General features: G+C 46.1%; 1 protein-coding gene across 1 annotated transcript in view; it reads left to right on the forward strand.

Annotated features, from left to right (window-relative positions):
* The window catches only part of NWD2 (NACHT and WD repeat domain containing 2), a 133,789-nt gene that overhangs the window by 65,557 nt on the left and 44,473 nt on the right, over positions 1-23,759 (forward strand). The gene's annotated exons all lie outside the window — the stretch shown is intronic.

Genomic DNA, 23,759 nt, shown 5'->3' on the forward strand with positions numbered 1-23,759 from the left:
CAATCTTTTTTTTTTCTTTTGCAAACTTACATTTTGTTAAACTGAATTAACTAGCATCTTTAGCTTTATTTTTCACAAGTGCTTCTTTGTGGTATTGTGTGTCTGTCTTGTGATATCAGACTAAGAAAAAAAATGCCAATTTATGAGATCTAAACATTTGTTGAAGCACAGAATATCAGATCTGAGTGATAAAAAAGAGGAAGTGAACCCGAAAAGGATATTAAAGTAATCCTGTTTTCATTGTGCTCTCTTCATAAATGCAGAGGAACTCTCTTACCTAGAATCCTACTGAGTGGTACCATATGAAATTAAGTTCCAGAGGATGTTTTTTTGTGCTGGATGGAAAGGGTTCCTGTGGTCTGTGATTTTTTTTTTTTAAATTTAGCCTTTGCTCTGAAAATATATTAATACACACAGTATGTTGTCATATTAGAGTATGTGCTGACAGGGTTTTTCAATGAAAAAAAATTCACGTTTTAGAAAAAAAGATATTTTCCTTTGATCTTTGCACATGGCTCTAATGGTTGAATTTGTAAACTACAGGAGACCCTCACCATTCGCGGGAGATATGGTCTCGTGATCCCCGCAAATTGCGAAATCCGTGAATAAGGCACTGCGTCATGAACGCCATCTGCATTCATGAATGCAGTGCTGCCACCGGTTGGGTGGGGGGTATTGCTGCTCTGATGGTGGCGGGAGTCTGGCAGTAGTGGTGAGAGCCCGGCGGCGGCAAGCACGGAGCTCCTGAGGAGCTTCTGTAAGTATATTTAAGATACAGGTTCGGCATTCGCAGATATTTGAAACCATGAATGCTGAACCCACATATAGCGAGGGTTTCCTGTACTTAAGTGCTGAACTAGATATATGGTACCTGAGGCAAAACATACTTTTAGTGTTGCTCCATGGTCCTGGTACTGTATATTCAGACAAAGGATGCAACAGAATACAGCAGTGAAAAGTCAGTTTTGATCCAATAACTGCACCAACTGCACTCACTTGACTACACAATAAACAAAGCAGCAAAGAATCAGGCCCTATATTTTTAAAGGCTCATAGTTTTTATAGATCAAGTAATTTTACCATACCTTAAAACTAGGGATGAACTAATAGAGATTTTGGGGGCTGATACCAGTAGCCAATATTTAAGGAGGCATATTGGCCAATACCGATCTGATATCTGATACAGCTGCCTCCAGGTGGTAAGTCCAGTGTGGTGGAAGGGGAAGGCATGTGGGGGTGCAGATCAGTGCCCCCTGTGATGAGGGAGGGGGCGGGGGAGACGCTGCCCAGGTCAGGGGGGCCACAGGACAAGGTGCAGCTCGTGGGATGGGGGTGGCTCCCGCCACTGCTTGCACCCCAGGAGGGTGGGGGCATGCCCCCAGATCTGTGTGGCATGGGGCAGGCTGCAGCTGCAGGATGAAATCAGAGCAGGCACTGCACAGGACTTTTCTTGCCAGGGGCTGGGCTCAGAGCAGGCTCTGGCGGTGATGGGAGGAGGCTGCAGCCACCCCAGATTTCACCACAGCTCTGCTCCCAGCCCTGTGCCACCACCTGGCACGGCCATGGCTTTTCCCGACACTTGGGTGGAGGCAGGGTGTTCAGCCAGAGCTGCAGTGGTTGGCGGCACTAGGGCTGGGAGCGGAGCAGTGGTGAAATCTGGGGTGGCTGCAGCCTCCTCCCATCACTGCCAGAGCCTGCTCCGAGCCCAGCCCCTGGCAAGAAAAGCCCTGCTCAGTGCCGGCTCTGGGTTCATCCTGCAGGTGCAGCCTGCCCCGTGCTGCGCAGATCTGGAGACACCCCCCCACCCTCCCAGGATGCAAGCAGCGGCGGGAGCCACCCCCACTCCACAAGCCGCACCTCCATCCCATGCCCCCCTCCCACCCTGGCTGAGCAGCACCTGCCCCTGCCCCCTCCCTCACTGCAGGGAGCATTGATCTGCCCCCCCATGCCCCTTCCCTCCCCCCTCCCCTTCCAACTTACCAGCTGGAGGCAACTATCCACGCTGCCAGCTCTGCTCCATGCCGCGTTGTGGCTGCGCGCAGCACGGGCATTTATCAGCCAGATTATCAGCCTCATCAGCCGATATCCAATATAGACAATTTTCTTCATATCAGTACCGATCTGATATTGGACCGATGTATCAGTTCACTTCTACTTAATGTCACAACCCAAAGTTGTGATTTTTTGTTTGTGTGTGCTTCGGCACCGCTAAATTATTTCCCGCCAATTCGTCACTTTCTTTGCACGGTAGAGTTCTCTGCTGTTAGAGAGAACTCTGGTGCAACGGGGGATTTCCTGCCGGATTGCAGCTTCTTTGCAGCATGCATCTCTTTCTTGCACCGTAGTGATACACGTTGTAAAGAAGTTCCCGCCATTTGTATTAGGATCCGCGCCATGTTATTGGCCGATTCCTAATTTAGGCACACGTGGCGGCTAGCTATTGGCTTGCTAGCCGTACAAAGGCTTGGGTAGTTTCCGCCCAAGCCGGAGGAGGGAGGAAGAGAGAGAGATTCTGTGTGAAGATCTCCAAGCGCTGCGGACCCTCGCAGACCCGACGCACCTCCCCTAAGCAGGCAATAGAGGCAATAGAACCGAGCCTACGGAGCTTTCGCTTCTCGCCTCTCCCCATCGCCGAGCGCAATCCTAGACGTATCCCTTTCCTGTAACTTCGGACCCGCGGAGCCTAAGTAACTCCGGGGAAACTTTTCGAACCCAACTTAACCGGACCCGCGGAGCCTAGCACACTCCGTGGGAGCAATCGATTTGTTAGAGTCCTCCAACAAGGGTTCAAGCGGGAGCTGTGCCTGGAAACCTGTCCAGCCTACACCAATACCATCTTTGGGTGTAAGTAAATAATCTTTTCAATCAACCATTACGCCTCCGTAACTAGTTCTAACTCGCATACGCTAAACCGCCCCGCGGTTCTCTCCCGCCCCGCGTGCCTGGGCTGCCGGCCACAGCCCGTGTGCACCGAAGACGGGTCTGGTACAACCCCAGTTCGCTCCCGGCTTGCCCATGGCGGCCAGAATGGGATCGGAATCACCACCGTGAATGGCGACGAGGGCGGGATCGGGGCCCGGCCCACACACTTAAAACACTACAGTACTGCCAACCCCTAAGGTTAAAAAAGGAGCTGACATCTAAACAGCAAGTTAATATAAAAATTATAAAAATGTGGGGTTTTTGTTTTCTTTCAGCTTTTTTGAGCTCTTAGGGTACATGTTTTTCAATATCTTCTTCCTGTTCATGAGGGCTATAAACTTTTATGTAAGCTAATATAAGCCTACCCCAGGAGCTAGGGCTTTAAGAAAATACACTAAATACCACAAGACTGATGATAAAATTGTGAGTTGGCAATATAGACACTAGAAAAGGCTATACTGATATCACAATGGAATATTATCAGCCTGACTTCTATCCCAGGGAAGATCTTAGAAAAGTTTATTAAGGAGGCCATCCTTAATGGAATGGCCGACGCCAACATCTTAAGGGATAGCCAGCACGGGTTTGTTGCGGGTAGGTCTTGCTTGACCAATCTCATTTCCTTCTACGACCAGGTGACCTATCACCTGAACAAGGGAGATGAGATTGATGTCATATATCTTGACTTCAAAAAAGCCTTCGATCTGGTGTCCCATGATTGTCTCTTGGAGAAACTGGCCAATTGTCGCCTTGGGTCCCCCACGATCCACTGGCTGGAAAATTGGCTCCGGGGTCGGACCCAGAGGGTAGTAATTGATGGAAGTCACTCATCGTGGTGTCCTGTGACCAGTGGGGTCCCCCAGGGCTCTGTCCTTGGACCCATACTGTTCAACATCTTCATTAACGATGTGGACACTGGAGTCAGAAGCGGACTGGCCAAGTTTGCCGATGACACCAAACTTTGGGGCAAAGCATCCACGCCAGAAGACAGGCGGGTGATCCAGGCTGACCTGGACAGGCTCAGCAAGTGGGCGGATGAGAATCTGATGGTGTTCAACGCCGATAAATGCAAGGTTCTCCACCTTGGGAAGAAAAACCCGCAGCATCCTTATAGGCTCGGCAGTGCTATGTTGGCTAGCACTATGGAAGAAAGAGACTTGGGGGTCATCATTGACCACAAGATGAACATGAGCCTGCAATGCGATGCTGCGGCTAAGAAAGCGACCAAAACGCTGGCTTGCATCCATAGATGCTTCTCAAGCAAATCCCAGGACGTCATTCTCCCCCTGTACTCGGCCTTAGTGAGACCGCAGCTGGAGTACTGCGTCCAGTTTTGGGCTCCACAGTTCAAAAAGGATGTGGAGAAGCTTGAGAGAGTCCAGAGAAGAGCCACGCGCATGATCAGGGGTCAGGGAAGCAGACCCTACGATGACAGGCTGAGAGCCCTGGGGCTCTTTAGCCTGGAAAAGCGCAGGCTCAGGGGTGATCTGATGGCCACCTACAAGTTTATCAGGGGTGACCACCAGTATCTGGGGGAACGTTTGTTCACCAGAGCGCCCCAAGGGATGACGAGGACGAATGGTCACAAACTACTACAAGATCGTTTCAGGCTGGACATAAGGAAGAATTTCTTTACTGTCCGAGCCCCCAAGGTCTGGAACAGCCTGCCGCCGGAGGTTGTTCAAGCGCCTTCATTGAACACCTTCAAGATGAAACTGGATGCTTATCTTGCTGGGATCCTATGACCCCAGCTGACGTCCTGCCCTTTGGGCGGGGGGCTGGACTCGATGATCTTCCGAGGTCCCTTCCAGCCCTAATGTCTATGAAATCTATGAAATTATTGACAGTGTCTTTTAAAACCTGTGGTCACGGTATAATGGGTGGTGACTGGACAAGTACATGAGTACTTCAGCAGGCCTTTTTGACACTTTTATCTCATAGCTGATTCAGTCAGCTATGCAATAAAAGTGCCAAAAAAGCTCCATAAATGGACCCAATCTATACAGACATTGGGCAAGCTGTGTCCAACTAACATGCTGCCTCTTCTGGGCATGTGGTGGGTTCAGTATATGAATGCCCTGAGTTTAAAGTAAAGTGCCATTTTTGGTGGGGTTACATTTATGCTCTTAAAGTCAGTGGGAATACGTCCTTAAAATAATAATAGTATACGCTTTACACATTTTAAAATTCGTTGTACAGTAAAATCTTTGTCATATGGCATTTAAATAACTGGAAATTCTATTAACCAGAATTTATGGCTGGACGCAGGGGGAGGGGGAGCAGGGGGCAGGGGAAAGCTCACACATGGTGTCTGCCACTGCCACCCACCACCTTGCGCTGCCAGCACTCCGTATGCAGCCGCCACCACCCTTCCCTCCCCCACTCTGTATGCTGCCTTCCCAAAACAAGGTGCGTGTCTTATTTGGGAGCTTATAAGAAAATATGATCATTGCATTGCAGTGTTTAACAATTGTCTTAAATTTCCCAACAGTGATTTATGATGCTTTTCAGTCAGGATGAGTTTGTACACTGAGAGAGATTTCCCAATGTCCACATACGCTACAAGGCAAAATTTGAAAACACAAACCAGCACAGCTGGTACTTGCTCTGGTCGTTCAAGACCTGTCCTGTCCAAAGAACACTTCACAGCTAACAGTGCTTCTGATCCAAGGTTCCTCTTCAAAAGTCTCTCACTCAGCCTATGTTATGGGGAACAAAATGGGTTTTTTCCTACCTCCTTGGTTTGGTCAGGGGAGTCCTGTAACGAGAAACCCTACGTCTCCATGTTTCTTCATTGCTTGTGGTAGAGTAGAAAAGCTTGCCTCTAACACCGAAAAATCCCTCCTGACTGTTGGGCTGCTGAAAGCCATTTGTTCAGCCCTGATGGAAGCTGCCTTTTTGGTATCAAAATTGCTGATGGTAAAATCTTCTGCAAATAAGTTTACAGTTAGCCAAGTTCCCCAGTATGTCAGCATGGGCTCTGGTAGCAGGGACATGTCAGGCAAAACTTCTTTGCACCTCAGTGGCACCTTTACAAATACTTTTTTCACATCTGAAATTATAGAGTTGATTCTTGGAATCTCAAGTTTAATTTGTAAACAACCCGACTGAAGTCACGTACCGAGCAGGTGAAGTGCCGTCGCTGTGGTTAAAACACTTGCAATGCTTGTGCTGCTTTCAACATACAGACTGCGGCATCTGAAAGGAGAAGACATAATTTCCCTTCTCTGCTAGTAGTACAAGTTGGCCACAGTAAATGCAGAGTTGCTCACAAAACATGCTCTTGTTACATGATTTGTCCTTTCCAACCATTTGAAGTAAAAATGTCAGGTTTGACATGTTCAACAGTGTATTTCCAAACTATCAAGCTATAAAATGGTCACAGTCCTTTGTAGTCTTATCTACAGCAATCTAAATATGATTTTTCCAGTATCAGTACAAAACTTGTCAATTGCAGAATTGTAAAACAAGACAAGTTTTTTTTCTGTCAGTCAATTCATCTGGAACATGCTGATTTCAACAGTAATTTTCCAAGAAACCATGAAAAGTGAATTAATTTAAGCTCATGGGGTCAAACATATGGCCTATGGCTGCATTTCCATCAGGCATGAAGAAGTGTGCCGTGCAATTTTGGGGAGCCACAAACCTATATGTCTGTCTGCCTGTTCGTCCACAGCAGCAGCAGGCAGGGGGCATGGCTCCAGCCAATGATTCAAGCGCTGCACCACCTCCCCCTGCCATCCGTGTCCAGCCGTGCACCACCCCCTGACCCCCGTTCTGCATCTGGCCACATGCCACCCCCCTCCACTCTGTGTCTGGCTGTGCACCACCCCTCCCCGCCCCCACTCTCCCCCCTGTGCTCTGCATCAGGTGTGCTGTGATTTTTTTTATTCATGTAAATGTGCCGTGGAATGGCAAAGGTTGGGAAATGCTGGCCTATGGAGCCACTCCACCTGACCTACAAGGCTAGCAGTGGGCTAAGGAAGTTTGGGGCATAGCTTGTGGGGAGGGGCCTGGCCTGCCACAATTCCAGGACCCTGGGCCTTAGGGAACATGGCCCTAAGCAGTGGGAGGGCAAGCAAGAAGTTTGCTGATACAGCTCCACCTGCTTTGCAGCCACATGGCCTTTTGCTACCACCACCCTGTGCCCTGGGCCAGATCCACCATCACTAGCCCCACTGCAGCCTCCCCATCCTGGATTCGGCCTGCAAGGAGCTCCATGATTGGGATCTGGGCCAGAGTCCGGGGCGAGTTTGACACCCCTGATTTATTCTGTTCCAAGGAATATTTCTGCACACCATAGTTCTCTAGAGGTCAGCAGTAAAATTAGACTCTGCAGAACTAGGCTTTTGTCCAAGACATGTTCATACTCTTTTACCTTGTGCATTTTTTTTGTTTGTTCTTTGTTTGTTGAAAGGGGGGAGGATGTTTAACAGCTAAATAGTTACTAGTATGTGTGTTGCTGAATCTAAATTTTTTTCCCACATGAAACCTGCTTCCCATGTGGTTGACAAAAAATAATTTTAACATCAATTATAAAGTCAGCATCAACTGCAGTCCTTTTGGCATTATTAATAGTAACCAGGTAGCACAAATGAAAGCTGTAAAATAACTTTAGATTAATAAAGACAAAATCTCATATAAACAGCATTGCATGTTCTCCACTGAGGCTATCTGACCCCACTAACTGATATTACCATTGTAGTAGAATTATATGTGGCGCCAAGTGTACACAAGATCACACAAAGTTATACAAACATTCCTGTAAGCCTGGTAGCCTGAAAGAGCAGCCCATCCTTGAAAGTTTCAGAGACAAAAGCCCAGAAGAGTAAAAGTACTCTTACTGGCCATCTGCTGAGGAGCAGGGGATCTGACTGGAAGGGAACATTATGCAAGTGTAAGATGCTTAAATGTTGTGCAATACTTTGGGACTTTTCTGCTGAAGATGACAAATTATAAAGTTTGGGAAAATATAAAGTATTGTAGACAGTTGGAATCACATGCCCATGAAAAGTAGGCATAATGAAATGCAAAGTTGTTTTTCCTTTTTGAAAATCCTTGAAAAATAGTATCAGTTCCTTCAGAATGCAAATATATATGGCTTTTAGTGCATTAACATTGTCATTATGCACTAACTCCTCAAATATATAGGTACTATAAATCATACATACATAAATCATACATATTGAGCTATATTGATACAAATAGTGTTTTAGTCAAATTTCTGATAGCCTGCACATTCAGGAAAAGTTTTATTTGCAAATAAATCTTATATCTATTAATGACTTGGCATGATGTCCTTTTCTTTGAACTAGAATCTCACACTCAAAATAACCATCTGCTGGAAGATATTGATATAACTTTTGTGGACTATTTTCCATAATAAACATGTAAGGACACTTGAATTGTTGAAATCCATGAAAAAATTACTAATGAGCTATTAGTTATTTTGGCTAGAAAGGCCAGATTTCAATGGATCTTTAGTTAGATTATTTTTTTAGTTAAAAGTTCAAAATTAATCATTTTATGAAATTATAAAATTCTAACTGAAAGTGGGAACACTAATGTCATAAAGTCATAGAGAAGTAAGTCTAACCGCTGCCTGAGGCAGGATCATCCATATCCAAACCATCCTATACAAATCATAAGACTACCATCAACCCTGACACAACACAAACCTAACATCCTAATCTGCCTCAGGTAAACAAGAGAACTACGGTAGCAAACATCCTGCTTCTATGAAATGTTGTCGATATATACGCAAGGGATATATTGACATATATATAGAAGGCTACATTCCCTGTTACAGAGGAAGGCAAAACTGCCCACAGTCCATACTAATCTGACCATGGGGTAAATTTTTTCCTGACCTAAATATGGAGTTAGTTTGCAACCTGTTGCTATACATATTTAAAATTGGACTTGGCATTTAGTTCTGCCAACGTTTTCAAGTAGAATTGCATTGCAGCTCATTGCCTACCATTTTCTAATCATATATCAAACTCTAAAAGCTTTTCATTTCAAAATTCAGTATAAAGCATAATATTGAATTATAACATTGAAGGAAGAATACTAATAATGCTGTTCATTCATTCTTTAACCTCTAAAATTTAAAAGCAGCGTTTCAGCCTGTCAAAGCATTTGATTTAAGTTTATATTGCTCCTTGTCTGATCTATTCACTGTAGTTTCAGACAAGGATATAGGAAACAAACTTTACTTATAAAAACACAAAGATTAGAAGTCCTGTAGGTGTTCTTTCACATTGTCCAAAGAGAATCCTTAAAAAGCCCATATTCTTTGCTTATGATTTAGTTTTTCCAGTACTGAAGATTGTAGGTCTCTCTCTTAAAATGTGAAAATGCATTTAAATTACTTTATTCATAGCAAGAAATGGAGCAAAGAAATTAAATAAATCAGTATCTTAATTGAACACCAGGATTTTATTGTACATTTTGCATGTGTATAATGATGTAATGGTTATCACAGGTATTTGTGCAAAGAAATAAATCAATTTAGAATCACAAAGACATATGTATATGGGTAGAATAAAAGGCCAGTTCTTGAAAGTTCTGAGCTACTTACTGTTTTTTGAATCTAGCCCAATGGTTCTCGGCCTTTTGAGACTCAAGGCACCCTGGACAGATGCAAGGCACTCCTTGGAAAATACCAGATCTTAGTTCTCACTTCTTTTTGACTACAGAAAAATAATAGGGCAATTCTTCTGCTGCAGAGAACTCAGAAAGACAGCAATAAGGCAGAATGTTTTTAACACTATGGATTCCTATTTGAAATCTGTCTGTTGATGTGAGGGAACAGCGGCATCTGGCGCCTTGATGAGAATAGGAGTTAGATAGTCTGTTGCTGGAGAGACATCGTTTGAGGTTGGGGGCTGCCTGTAGGACATGACAGGCTTGTCCCCCAAGGCTGCCTTATTTCATTACTTTCCCAGGAGCGGTTGGATGTCATTAATGATGGGTTCAAGGTAGCAACTATAAGTGGCAGCAGAAGGGATTCAGTTGTCCTTGTCACAGGTGTAGTATTCTAGCAGTCTGAAGTAAAATCTGAATCCAGCTGTATTGAACTGAGGGATCAAGGGAGATACAGTTGTGATGGAGAGCTTGGCTGTAAATGATAGATCTAGCTGTGTGCTTAGGATCAGAGCTGGTAGTGTGGAGGCACCTGTAGCAGTCAGTTGGTTTCTGATAGATTGCAGTGGTGATGTGACTTTGCAAACCTTCACTGTGGTTTCTAGGAAATGAATTTGCTGGGTGGATTGTTCCAGAGTCGGTCTGCTAAAAGAGTGGAAGTTGTTAAAGACCCGGTGGAATTTCTCGAGAGATTTCTTCCCATGTGTCCATATGACAAAGTGGTCATCAGCATCATTAGGTATACCAGGGGATGAGAGGGCAGCTGAGGAGAAGGCAGACTTCAAGGTCTGTCATAAATATATTGGCATATTGGTGAGCCATGAACCCCCATGGCAGTTCTGTTCATTCGTAAATATAGGGAGTTTCAAAACTGAATTAATTGTGTGCGAGAACAAAGTGGGAAAATGCAATGGAAACAGAAGCAGTGTCATCATCAGGGATAATGTTCCTTTTGGCTTGTGATCAGTCTCTATGGCTGTAACAAGACAGTGTTTGGAACACTAGGTTTCATTCTAGACACACTCGTACCAGGAAAAAACTGGCAGATTTAAGGCAGTTTGGAGAAGATCAGTGATAATGAACTGCCAGGATTGATTTATGAAGCAAAATTAATATAGCTAATGCTAATAATTTTAATAGCACATCAATCAGCAGGAGTTAAGCACCTACCGACGTCTGTGGATCTGGGCCTACCCATCTGCAGTGATGGGAGCAAACTGTGTGGTTTTTATTATTAAAATCAGTTGCCTCAATAAGTTATGGAAACATGTTCCCCATGGCCTTGTACAACAGACCTTGTAATTTATCTTGGCTCTGTGAAATTATTGACACTAGTTAATTTGAGCATTAATAAAAGAAAGAACAGACCAAATCTCATGATAATGAGTTTAGTAAAATAATAAAATTTAAAAAGTATTTTATTGATCTAAAATATTTGACACATTTGCAATCCATCCTACAGTCATCTAAGAAATATAGTGAAGTTAAGGAGTGGGTTGGCTTTTACATCTGCTGACGCTCTCATTCCTAACAAAATAACGCATGCTTTAGTCATGCCAAGAACAGACTTCTGCAGTGTTCTTTTCTTGGTATTGCTTTAGATTACAACCAACGATCATTAATTCTGGACACATTTTGGTGCAAAGAACAATTCCAAATCATGTTATTTCAGTTTTGTTGACTCTGCTTTAATTCTTATGTTCAATTTTGACGTGACTTTAAGATTTATTATAGATGTGCAATACTGAATATGTTAAGGCTCAGGAATATCTGACCTTTTTGTTTTGCATTCCTTAGAATGTACAGGTCAGAATTTTCAAGGCCTGGTACCTAACATCATTTATCTAAATTGCTATTAAAACACCTGTCTGATTTATAAACCAGATTTATAAAATCACTTGATTTTTTCAGAACTGCCCAGCTGTCTGCGAAAGTAGTAGGAGTTGTAGGTGCTTGGCATACTTCAGGATTTGTCTGTTTGAGACGGACTAGATTTCAGCATAGCTTTTCACATTTATTTGGGGGAGGAGGGATATAAATGTGAACATGCGAGCAACCAAAAAGTAGTCTACCTACAGCCCCAAAGGTAAGTCCTAAGAAAAACATTTAAATTCCAAGAAAAAAGTAACAAATAATAAAATCTCATACGTGGCTTGACTCAGCTTTCATTCAGGGCTTAAGCTAAAATAAAGCCCATGAAACAAAGGGAAGACTCCTATCAACATCAAAGAACTTTGGATCAAATCCCATATCAGGAGCAAGTCCACTGAACTAAATGTCATTATGATTATAAAATTGACGTACTTGTGATGAGATTAAAAATACTTTGGAATAACCTGGGCAAGGCTGAGCTGTGTGGGAGAAGGTTCTCCCAGCACCTGAAATGGGAGAGAGAAATAATGGGTGTGTTGGATAACAAACAGGGAAATTAGGGTAGTAACTTCAGTATGGGAGAAAGTTGCCTGCCTTGTGAAAAGGTTGGAGGATCCATGCAGAGAATGAATGTCCCCTGTGCTTTGTCTGGGTGTGAGCTCACATAGGGTAGTTGTGTCTGGAGTCTCTGCATCCAGCAAAAATTCATACAGGGGAACTGTACCAGTTCCTCTGCTTGGGCTTCCTTGGAGACAACATCTGGATTTGCTCAGTGTAACAATCTATAGTCTCTCTACCCAGAAAATTGGTATTACATCTTTCTAACCCTTAATAAAAAAAATGTTTACTCTCTCCTCACAGGAGCCCAACAGTGTGAATGTATGTCAAGTAATAAGTTGTTCAGTCTTTTATAACGCAATTGCATGGTGGGTTTTTTTTCATGTATAGACAGTTTCAATTCTCTAACACACAAGCTGAGCACAGTATTTATCCTGCAGCTATTAGTGAGATTTGAAATATACTCCTCTATAATCAATACACGCTCAGTTATTGCACTGTGAGCTGCTGTTGCATGTAAAGTGCTTGAATTGCTGCCAGAAGTATTAAGCATTTACAATCACTATGGGACAGTTTCCAATACCTTTATTCACATAGGATAGTACCCTCCCCCTCCACAAGTACTTTATTTGAAGTTATCTGAGACACCCGTGGATTCTGTCAACTTTACTTGCACTGGGGAGTACCTTATCCTTCAAGTAGCCACAAAAGTGGGCAAAAGAATTAACTAATATTTTGCCCAAATAACCTTGTCTGCCTAATACTTTGTGCACCAGAATATGCAGAATATGCATAAGCAGTGTATGCCATAAGCAGTTTTGGGGACTTAGAAACCATTCATAAAACCAGTCAGTAGGAAGAGGACTGAGTATGCTTCTGCTGTCCTAATAGTTAGGATATTGGATCTTACCTGAGATACTGGAGACCTTGATTTAACTTTCCTTTCTGCCAGATTTATAGCAGGAATATTTGGCAAGGATGTTCCCAAGCCCTCAAAAGAGTGTCCCAAAACTGAACCACAGTCATAGGTGGCAGAAGGCCAGGGCTAATAGGGCTTAGCCCCTTCCCCCCCCCCCCCCAAAGTGAGGCAGTGGTGGCAGTGGGCAGTGGTGGCAGTACAGAGGGCCACCTGCAGGGCACAAGCTCCGGGCAGCTGCAGCAAGGAGGGGGAACACAGAGGAACACGCATCTGCAGCCTGCACCTGGCCAGGGTTACAGCCCAGTGTGTGTAGTGCTGCCAGCACAGCAGGCAAGTCTGTGGAGGGGAAGGAAGGAGGGGCAAGGGGACAGATCAAGGTTGTCACAGTGAGGGAGGGATTGAGACAGATGCAGGGGCAGGGGCTGGGGTGAATGGGGCTCTGGGACAGGGCATGGGATGGAGCCACAGCCTGGCAGCCTGGTTGGCTCATACAGGGGCACATTCCCCCTGGATTTGTGCGTGGGGCAGAGATGGGCTACCACTATGGGCTGGGCTCTGCACCCTGCTGCTGTTGCTTCCAGAGCTGTGCGACACCATGTGCCTTCCGTACACTGACTATGTCATGTCCCCTGCCCCCGCCCAGCACGTGCAAGGCACATGGCATCACGCAGCTCTTTAGGCAACAGCAGTGGGGTACAGAGCCCAACCTGCATTGTCAGCCTGCTTCTGCCCTATGCACAAATCCAGGGGTCACGTGCCCCTCAGGGCTCCCCTGGGGTGCGCACAGCAGCAAGAGCCCCCCTGTGTCCCTGGATGAGCCAGCTGGGCTGCAGTTCTGTCCCACCACCTGTCCCAGGGCCCCATTCACCCCATCCCCTGCCCCTGTGTCTGTCCCACTCCCTCCCTCACTGTGACTGCCTTGATCTGTCCCCTGTCCCCATCCCCCCTCCCCCCCACGGCTCCCTCCCCCCACACTTACCTGCTGGGTAGTGTGTGTCTGCGTGCGTGCACGTCTGTCCGTCTGTCTGTCTGTGTGCATCTGTGCCTGTGTGTCTGCCCCTCGCTCTCAAGCCACAGGCTCCCCAGCCCTGCTGCTGCCCTTCACTCTTGACCCACCGTACCCTGCATCCTGCCAGGGTACATGGGAAACCCCCCTTCCCGGGCTCCGAACCCCACACACACCCACAGACCCCTCCCCACTTCACAGTTCCCCTGCCTCCCAGACACACACACACCCCACACAAAGTACCTGCATAATTTTGCATAACTTTGAGTTTTTCTGTGCATAATTTTGAGTTTTTAGCTGTGCAATTAAAATCACGATTAATTGCTACTAATTTTTTTTAATTGCACAACTAATTGCGATTGGCAAAAAAAGCACAGTAGAAGTATCTTTAAAGTTTTACTCAGCCCCCCCAAATAATATTTTCTCCCTTTGCCTATGACCACAGTGCTTTCCTCCTGATGGCACACTATTTAGTTCCTTTTTGATACAGGATACAGGTGGATGGGAATCTCAGTTTTTCTTGTGGAAACTTCTAGGTTGTATAAAATAATTAAAAATTCATCAGGCTAGATAAAGAGTAACTTTACAGCCTAGTGCTTAGAACACTCCTCTCAGAGATGGCAGTCCCTGGTTCAAATCCCTGGGCTAAATCAGTTCAAAACCCCAAGTTACTTTCTGTTTTGTGAATCTAGTGCAGTGGTTTTCAAAGCTCGAGGCACCCCTGGACAGTACCCCTCAGAAAATGCCAGCTTTTAGATCTCACTTATTTTTGACTAAAGAAAAATAATAGAGAAGTTCTTCTGTTGCAAAGAACTCAGAAAGACAGCAGCAGGGCAGAATTTTTTTAACGCTGAATATCTGTTTGAAATCTCTGGGTTTAACCTGTGAGTCACATTTGCATGCTTAACAGTACCAACATGTTGTGGCACCCCATGGCACCCTTGGAAAGATTTCAAGGTACCCAAGTCAATGAGCAAAATCTACAACCTGACATTTTTCAAGAGGTGCCTGAAGGCTACAAAGGTTGAAAACAACTGTTTTACTGTGTGATTTTAGAAGGAAATGTACCCTCTAAAGATGTCTGAATACATAGTGCCTTATCTTATTTGCTCGGGGTCATAGGGATACCTGTCATTCTAACCTTCCCTTCCTGGAAGAGATGACATATGAGGTTGGGTAGCCAGGGTAGCAGCCCCAGGCATGCCTTTGTTCTTGGGACATTGCAAAAGTAGCCACCACAATCAGCATGACCCTGTCCTGCTGTGCCACTGAATGAAACACACCTCTTAGAAACAGTTATGGGATACAGCAGTAATGTACTGCTTCCTATGTATGGATGGATAAAAGACCAGAAATCCAAGGTCAAGATCTACTCTACAAAGCAGAGGGAAAAACATTAGTCTTAGTCTTTGTACTTCCTCTTTTTGGTTATCAGTGCCATACTTTCTTGTAGGTGGAGGTAACTGATATTTTCTAGAAAGAAATATTAATTGTAATGTTAGTACTTGGGATACTATAATTCTTACCTTTTCTCAAATCAAAACTATCATTCCTGAAAAACTTTACTTATGATCCCAGGAGTAGGCCTCCACATATGTACCCATGGCACACACAAGACAAGAAAAAGCTAGACCCCATTCAGGTGTCAGCCTGAATTTTGTTAAATTTGATTGGTAGTTAGACCTTTCTCATTAAAATAGTGAGCAACTTATTTTACAGGATTGTGTCAACCCATCATGGTTTACAAATCTGAAAGCACTGTTTTTATAGTAATAAATTCTTGCTACTACTCTGTAGTACTGTGCAGTCACCCTTGCTCAGCTGATTTGCTTAAGCCTCAGTCAAAATATTCTGTCAATAAGGAAAGCTTTTCCCCCCTGTGGAACAATCTAATATCTGTAAATATACACAAACCTCTGCTTTTATTACAAATTATTCAGTGACTTGTGCTCTGTTAAGCATTTTGCTCAGTTGCATGGATTTTGAAAAGTTTTTAAAGACTCGTATCTTTCCTAAAATTAAACCGTATCTTTTTCCCCCTTAAGGAGAGATGCTATCTTGAAAAGGTAAATTAGGGGAATCTATCACTATTTACAGGTGTTACTGTTAGATCTATTATTGACTGTAATTTTTTCCTCAGTATCCTTAGTTTCTTTAGTGACAATTTTATTTTTTTCCATTTGCTGTTCTGTTAGTGCGCCATCTTGTGGCGCTTATATATATGTGATATCACATATATATATGTGATATCACATATATATATGCGATATCAGAAACCTGTTTCATGCAGTCTTAAAGCAATTAACATAAATTCTTGATACTACTAAACCCAGGAAAAATCCAGCAGTGTTTAGACCTCGAAAGAGAATGTTTGTATTATAAAATAGCCACTTTGTTCTTTAACTTTTCTAAATTGCAGTTACAAAAACCAGAAATGGTATGACCCACTAGCCGGTAGTACAGTCTGCTGAAAATGCTTATTTTTTATGGCACATGCTCTGACTTCTCTAGAATGGCCTTGCATGGAAAATACTGTTTTAATTAGTATAAATGTCACAACTTGTTACTGTTTTCCATCCTAAATGCCTTTCTGTGGGAAGATGCTACAGAGAATCTCATCTTCTCTCTAGTGAACTATTAGTTATTGGATGCAGAAAGTATTAAAATACTGTACATGGACATTGTTTTTAAGGTGGGGGGCTTTTTAATTAAGAAAACAGTTCTGTTAGAAAAATTAAGGCATGGAGATGTGGCAAACGATGTATAATACCTTACTTGCATATTTTGATATATTGCACCATTAGATTTACATTGATTTGTAATAACAAACCAGCACCAGGTGATCTAAAAGAAGAAAATTCTTTAAAAATGGTAATTATGAAAATAGGGTACATGGCTATTTGAGGGGACAGTTTTGTATCAATGTTATATCAGTTTCTGCTTTTCATTGCAACTGTAGGTTGCAATATTTGGTCATATTAATTGACACTAAAAGATAGCAGAAGGTGCTCTTGATGGGGAAAGGCATGCCTTTGCTTATAAACCACAGCCTTTATCTAGTATATAAAGGATGTGGTTTATAAAACACAGAAAAGCTTTAATCTGTTATCACCAGGGATCCTGGTTTTCCCTGATAAAAAAACTCACAAATTCTCTAATAAAAACCCCAAAAATCTGTGATTAAAATGAAAGGCCGCTCCCCACTCCACAGCCCACCCAGCCCCGCTTGTGGCCCTCACTGCTCCCCGCCCCCACACCTGCTGGCCCTGCTTGTACCCCTCCCTCCCTGCCACAACCCACTGGCCCTTTTCGTGCCACTTACTCTCTCCCCACAGCTCCCCACAGCCCTGCTGCTGTCCCTCACTCCCCCACCACAGACCTGTTGATGCCCCTTACCCCCACCTGCCACAGCTCCCTGCCCTCCACCACCCTGCCAGAGGGGGTCCCCACCTCCCAAGGCTACAGGGCTAGAGTCCTGGGTCCACAACCCCCTGCCCCTGGCAGGAGGCAGCAGCTGCTGCAGTGGAGCAAAGCCCAGCTCCGCCCCCACCACTGCCTGCCTCCCATAGGGTTGGGCAGGGGGTGGTTGGCTCCCCACCACTGCATGCACTCTTGTGGGGGCAGGAGGGACCCAAGCCCCCTAGATCTGCCCCCTAGATCTGTGTGGCGCAGGTGTGGGCTTTGAGCTTGGGCTCCCACTGTGCTGCCTTCTCCCAGGGCATCCGCGGCCCAGCAGGTGTGACCCAGCACTGCAGGGAACAGTGGGGCCACGTGAAGAAGTTGTTGCCACTGCAAGCTCCATGCTGCCCTGACGATGCATGCCCTCCATGCGTGGCAGCAGTGAGGGGCACAACCCCATGCTGCCACCCTGGCTGCTGTTGCATGTGCAGGGGATGCCTTGCCAGAGCAGCACAGTGCAGAGCAACAACGAACTTCCCCATCTGGCCCCGCTATACCCTGCAGTGCTGGGTCACCGCTGGGAGGGCAGCAGGGTGGGGAGCCCGCACCCACCCTGCCCTGTGCACCGATCTGGGGGGCACAGGTCCCCCCTGCCCTCTCGGTGGGAGTGCACACAGTGGTGGCGAGCCATCCCCTCCCCCACCCCGCCCTCTGGACAAGTCACCCATGACCCCATCATGTTCCCCACTGGGTCCATGTGGCCATGCATTGCAGCCCCGGGCCCCAAGCCACATGCACTACCCAGCTGGGCAGCAGCCCTAGCCCGAGCCCTGCCCAACTCCTTCCCTCCCTCCCTATGGGGGCCTCAATCCCCCCACCACTTACCTATGGGAGTTGCTCTCCAAGCTGCCTGGCAGCCATGTGCATGTACATGACGCTCCCTGCCTGACCACTCTCCTCCCACTCCCCCCAGCTACTTGCAAGCTAGAACTCTGCCAGCCTGCAGAGAGCTCTTTGCAAAACTGCAAAATCCACACGTTTCTCAGTTAAAATGAGAAATCCACATTTTCCTCAGATAAAGGGGAAAATCCGCGTTTTTCTCCATTTTACCGTGGGAAACGGAAAACCTGGATCCCTGGTTATCACAGCTCTTTCTCTAGTCTGTCATGTTTTGACAGGAATTATTACATCAAAGCATGAGAATAGAATTAATAATACAAAACAAATATTACAAATGCACATATTTAAAAAGCCAAATTGGCTTTATAGGATCCTTTTTAATTATAACAAAAAGTTTAGATTTCTGATGGAAGCACCTTGTTCACTATTTTCTCATCAAATAGACAAACGTTTCTTTCTACACTTTTTCATATAAGTCAAAGAAAAGAAAAGAATATATTTAAGGTTTTTTTAAGCCCTAATGACATATACAGTAAAAGTTCTGTTATCCAACATGAGTGGGGGATGGGGGGTGCCAGTAATCTAAAAATGCCAGTTACCTGAGGCAGGGGTTTTCAGCTGGACGCAGAGCAAGAGGGGGGAGTGGAGGCCGCATGCAGAGTGGGGAAGGGGGGATGGCAGCCACTGCATGCAGAGCAGCGGCAGTTCAGGGTGGTGGGTGGCGGCAGTGGCCACTGCATGCAAGCTCCCCCTCCCCTCTCATGTCTGGCCAGCAGGCCAAAAATTCCAGTTAGTAGAGTGTGCTGGTTACTAAAATACCAGTTAGCACAGCTTTTATTATTTATTGAAAAACAACAAATTCTAAAAACAAAACAGTACAACAATACTTTATTAAAAGGTTTTGGGCAAATTTTGCTTTATAATCCTAAAACCTACTGGAAGTCAGTAATATTTAGGCTCCAACATGCCCAAAAAGAACTTTGGCTTCTTTTAAAAATACTGCTTTTCAAATATTTTAATTGTTACAGTTATAGAAGTGATAGTAGCACCATCCAGTTGTCAATCCTACTACACAGGATTTCTAATCTGGCACAGTAAAAATGTAAGAGAATTCAGCATGACTGATCTGTTTAATGATAGGGGATTTTCGATATTTGTTTTTCCTTTTTCTTTTTTTCTTTTCTTTTGAAAGGATAGGGGAAATTGGTAGGTCTTTGCGAAATTTTGTCAGCTGTTTCATTTTGACACCGTTTCGACTAATTTTGAGCTCAAAACAGTGAAAATTACATGAAATGAAGGGCTTCAAAACAGCCTCAAAATGAAACAAGGGCAGTTGAAAGTTTTGAAACATTTCGAATTTCGAAGCTCAAACTGGGCTTGCTTGCAGGGAAACAGAAAGTAAGAAGAGGAAGGGGGAAGAGTGGGAAGGACTGCTCTGACATTGACTGTGTAGCTGGCCAGTGACTGTGATTGTCCATGAGGTCCCTTCCAATCCCAGTGCTCTGGGGGAGGGATGGAAAAATAGCATAAAAGGCAGCATTGTTTGAACTGGCCTGCTTTCTGCCTTGGAGTCAGTTACTGAGCTATCTTCCAGAAGCTCAAGAGCATTAAACAACAAAAGCTACTACTACCATTGATTTGATTTCCTACTTACTACCGTAGCAAGTGGGATTCCGCAATAACTTTTGCTTTCTTTCTAGACCCTTTTATTTTATTATTATATTTATTGATTTATTCTTTTCAATTTCATAATTATATTGCATATTATACTGTAGAATTTATATAAGAAGGCACATATACATTTATATATTTTTATAAAGACAAGACACTATGAAACACACTATGAAGCATGCTGGAAAGACAGCTGGCAAGCCTTCGGGGAGGGGTAGAAGAGTGGGTAGAGGGAGAGGTGTAAGTTCCCCCTCCCTGCCCAACTCAGACACAGCCTCTTTGCTACAACAAGCAGGCATGGGCTTCCACTAGTACAGGCAGCAAGGAGAGGGGAGCAGTGCCACTGCCTGTGCCTGAGTCTGTATCCCCTCCAAGAGCACCAGCCAAAACTCCCCCCACTACCACCTTGACAACAAGCAGCAGCACCAGCATGACAGTCTCCTCCACCCCCATTTCACTTCCCATGCTGAGCCTTCCAGTGCCAGAGGAAGAGCTGGAGCTGGATCTGAGTGCCCTCGCAAGGGAAATTCTGGGGAAGAAGGGGGAATCATCTGAGTTTGTGTTCCATACCCCTCAAGTTTCCCCTAAAGCCAGGTCTCCTTCCCTAGAAGGCACTTCAGAGGAAGCTGACGTAGAGGTCATGGAGGCAAGTGGCTCAACTGTGTCTGTTCCTCCTGTTGCTGTGCCTCTGCCTGCTGAGGAGAGGGAAATTGCAGCATCCACACATGCACCTGCACCCCAGAAATGAGCAGGTAGTGTGGTCTGGAATCATTTTGAGCTGGAAGATGATCCCACGTGCGCTATCTGCCTGCACTGCTGAGCCAAAACCAGCCAGGGCAAGGGAACAAAATACATGAGCACCATGGGGATGCTGATGCATCTCTGCAGGCACCACCCCTTTGCCCTTACTCCTCCTCAGCCTGGTACCAGAGGGAGTGTGCCCAAAGGGAAGTCCTCCTCTCACTCCAAAGCCCCCATCCCCCCAAACCAGAGGCAGGCCACCCTGGAACAGTGGGGGTAAAGCAGACAGAAAGGGGGGTGCATTGCAAGGACAAATGAGATCACCCAGGGCGTTGGGGAGATGCTTGCTGTGGATGGCCAGCCCTTCTCCTCAGTTGAGCAGCCAGGGTTCAGGAGGCTTATGGCCCCACCATACCAAGTGCCCACACGTACAACCTTGAGCAGCACGGTGGTGCCCTCCCTGTATGAGGCACACAGGGAGTACTTGAGGGAGGAGCTGTGCAAGGCAGGTCTGCAGGTGACCTTACATTTCACCTCAGACACCTGTAGCAGCCTAGGTGGAAATCACACCTACCTCTTCCTCAGAGAGCAAGGGTGTGACCAGTCAGACAGCCAGTGGGCTCTCCTTCAAGCCAAGGTGATGGATGAGTCCCACACAGCAACAGAGATCATGGGGCCATGGAACTCCACATACTTAATACTTGAGAGGCTGGTGGAGCAACAGGAGGCCATCCATGAGATGGCCTTGCTCGGGGAGATTGGGATCAGTGGCCCCCTTAACAGAGCTGAGTGGGATACCATCTTCCAGATCTTGGGGATCCTCAAGCCCTTCCTCGAGGCCACCGAGACCCTCAGTGCTGGCAATGCCTTCCTTAGCCAGGTGATCCCTACAGCGAGGGAAATTCAGATCCAAATAGACAGCTTCCAGGGGATCAGTGTTCCTGGCTGGGGCAAGCCACTGTCACCAGATGTGCAGGTACTGGTGACAGTGGCTTGCCCCAGCCAGGAACAGGCAGCTGAAGGAGGGCATCAAGAAACAACTTGATCCATTGCGGTCCAGTATGGTCCACATGCTGGCTGCCATGTGTGACCCAAGGGTGAAGGGCAGCGTATGCAGCAAACAAAGCCTTAATCAATGGATGGAGGTGCTGGTGAAGAGAGTCAGGGAGGCAGAATGGCAGAGGCAGGGGGACATGGAAGAGGGGGATCCACTGTCCAATGCTAGCACACCATCCACCAGCCAGTCTCCTCCTCTACCACAGGCACTGCAAATGTGGGCCAAGGGCATGGCTTCCATGGTGGGATCCAAAGACATCAGACCCCACCATCAGGCAGGTATCACTCAGGCCTTGGTGGCTGCCTATCTCGCCGAGGACGTGGAGCCGCTGCTGTGTGACCCCTTGCCCTACTGGGCAAGCTGTGGCCAGATGTGGCTGGATCTAGCCACGGTTGCCCAGGAACACCTGTCCTGTCCACTGACCAGTGTTCTGAGCAAGAAGGTGTTCAGCATTGCTGGGGATGTAGTGACACCCCACCGCACCTGCTTGGGTCCTAGTTTGGTGAAGCAGCTGGTGTCCCTCAAGGTGAACCCCTCGCTGCTGGGGTTCCCCAAGCTCCAGGTGCAGATGGAGTGAATGCCACCCTCCTCACTCTGTCCATACTTATTTACTTTTTTCATTTTTTAAAAACCACTTAATGCTGAAATCTCAGAGCTGGAGGGGGGACACACTGCATCACCAGCCAGCAGGGGAAGAATGTGTCCCTGCTGAGCTTCCATGCCAGGACAAACTTGGAGGTATGGGCTGGGGCTATGGGGAAGAAGGAGGCCCCAGGTCCTGGGCATGACCACTAAAACTGCACTGTGCCAGAGTCAGGAGGCCTGGTGAGACTGCTGACCGTGTGGCAGTCCCAGGAAATGCCAGGACTGAGGATCCCCCTGGGTGAAAGGTGGGTAGAAGGTGCCATAACCTCCAGCCACCACACGCATGCACACAGTCCTGGCTGGGGAAAGCCCAGACCCGTCATGTCTTTGACAGGCCTGAGGCTTGCTGGTTGCAGTGGAGTTGTGAGGCTTCAGGTGAGCTCAGCTTAGCTGCCTGGGAGATGGCGGCTTTCCAGTTGAAAAACCCTTCGTCAGGCTGAGAAAGCACCTGCAGTTGCAGGGGGAGGGCGTGGGGGGCGTTATTCCTAGATGGAAGGAATAGTAAGGAAGCCAGAGGCTGGTATGCAATGCAACCAAGAAAGCCAGTAAATGGAAATGGAGGCATCAGGGGATGTAGCAGCACAGGTAAAAGTGGAGAGGTACCCAGCGAGTCAGATGTCTGGCAGGTTGTAGTATGCCAGAATTCCAGCATCTATATTGAGTCCATGACTTTCTGTACCTAGGAGGTTCATGAAGTGAAGTTCATAGGCTCGTTTTTGAAAAGTGGTTTGTAAATTCCCTTTGAGGATCAGGTCTGAGAGATTGGAGACAGGTGGTGTTCTGTTCTTGTCTTTGATAGATTTTTGGTGTGCACTCATTCTGGTGAGCAGTTGTTGCTTGGTGTCTCCACGTATTTAGTGAGGTTCAGTGCTTGCTTGAATTTACAAACCATAGACATTGGAATTCTGACATGCTACAACCTGCCTGACATCTGACTCCCTAGGTACCTCTCCACTTTTACCTGCACTGCTACTCCCCCCGCCCCCCCCCCCCCCCAGGCTGTCTCTCTCACCCCCTGATGCCTCCATTTCCATTTTCACTGACTGGCGTTCTTGCCTGCATTGCATGCCAGCCTCTGGCTTCTTTCCTATTCCTTCAGTCAAGGAACAGCGCGCACACACACCAACTGAAGGTGCTTCCTCAGCCTGACGAAGGGTTTTTCAACTGAAACCTTGCTAAAATATATTTTTGTAAGTATTCAGTTGGTCTGCTAAAAGATACCAGATTAGATTGACCCAAAGGACCTTGTCTGCCAGTGCCATGTCCTTAGATCAACACCCCTAGCATCTGACGGGAAGGACACAGGGCCCTGGGCACATCCTAGCCCTGGGGCTGGGGCTGGCAGGGCGAGTTCTCTGGCAGCTGCTGGAGAAGAAGCTGCCAGAGAAAAGAAAGGCTCTGTCACAGTTTGGCTGCCTGAG

The sequence above is a fragment of the Alligator mississippiensis genome, chromosome 2 (genome assembly GCF_030867095.1).
Source record: "Alligator mississippiensis isolate rAllMis1 chromosome 2, rAllMis1, whole genome shotgun sequence".
Lineage (NCBI taxonomy): Eukaryota > Metazoa > Chordata > Crocodylia > Alligatoridae > Alligator > Alligator mississippiensis.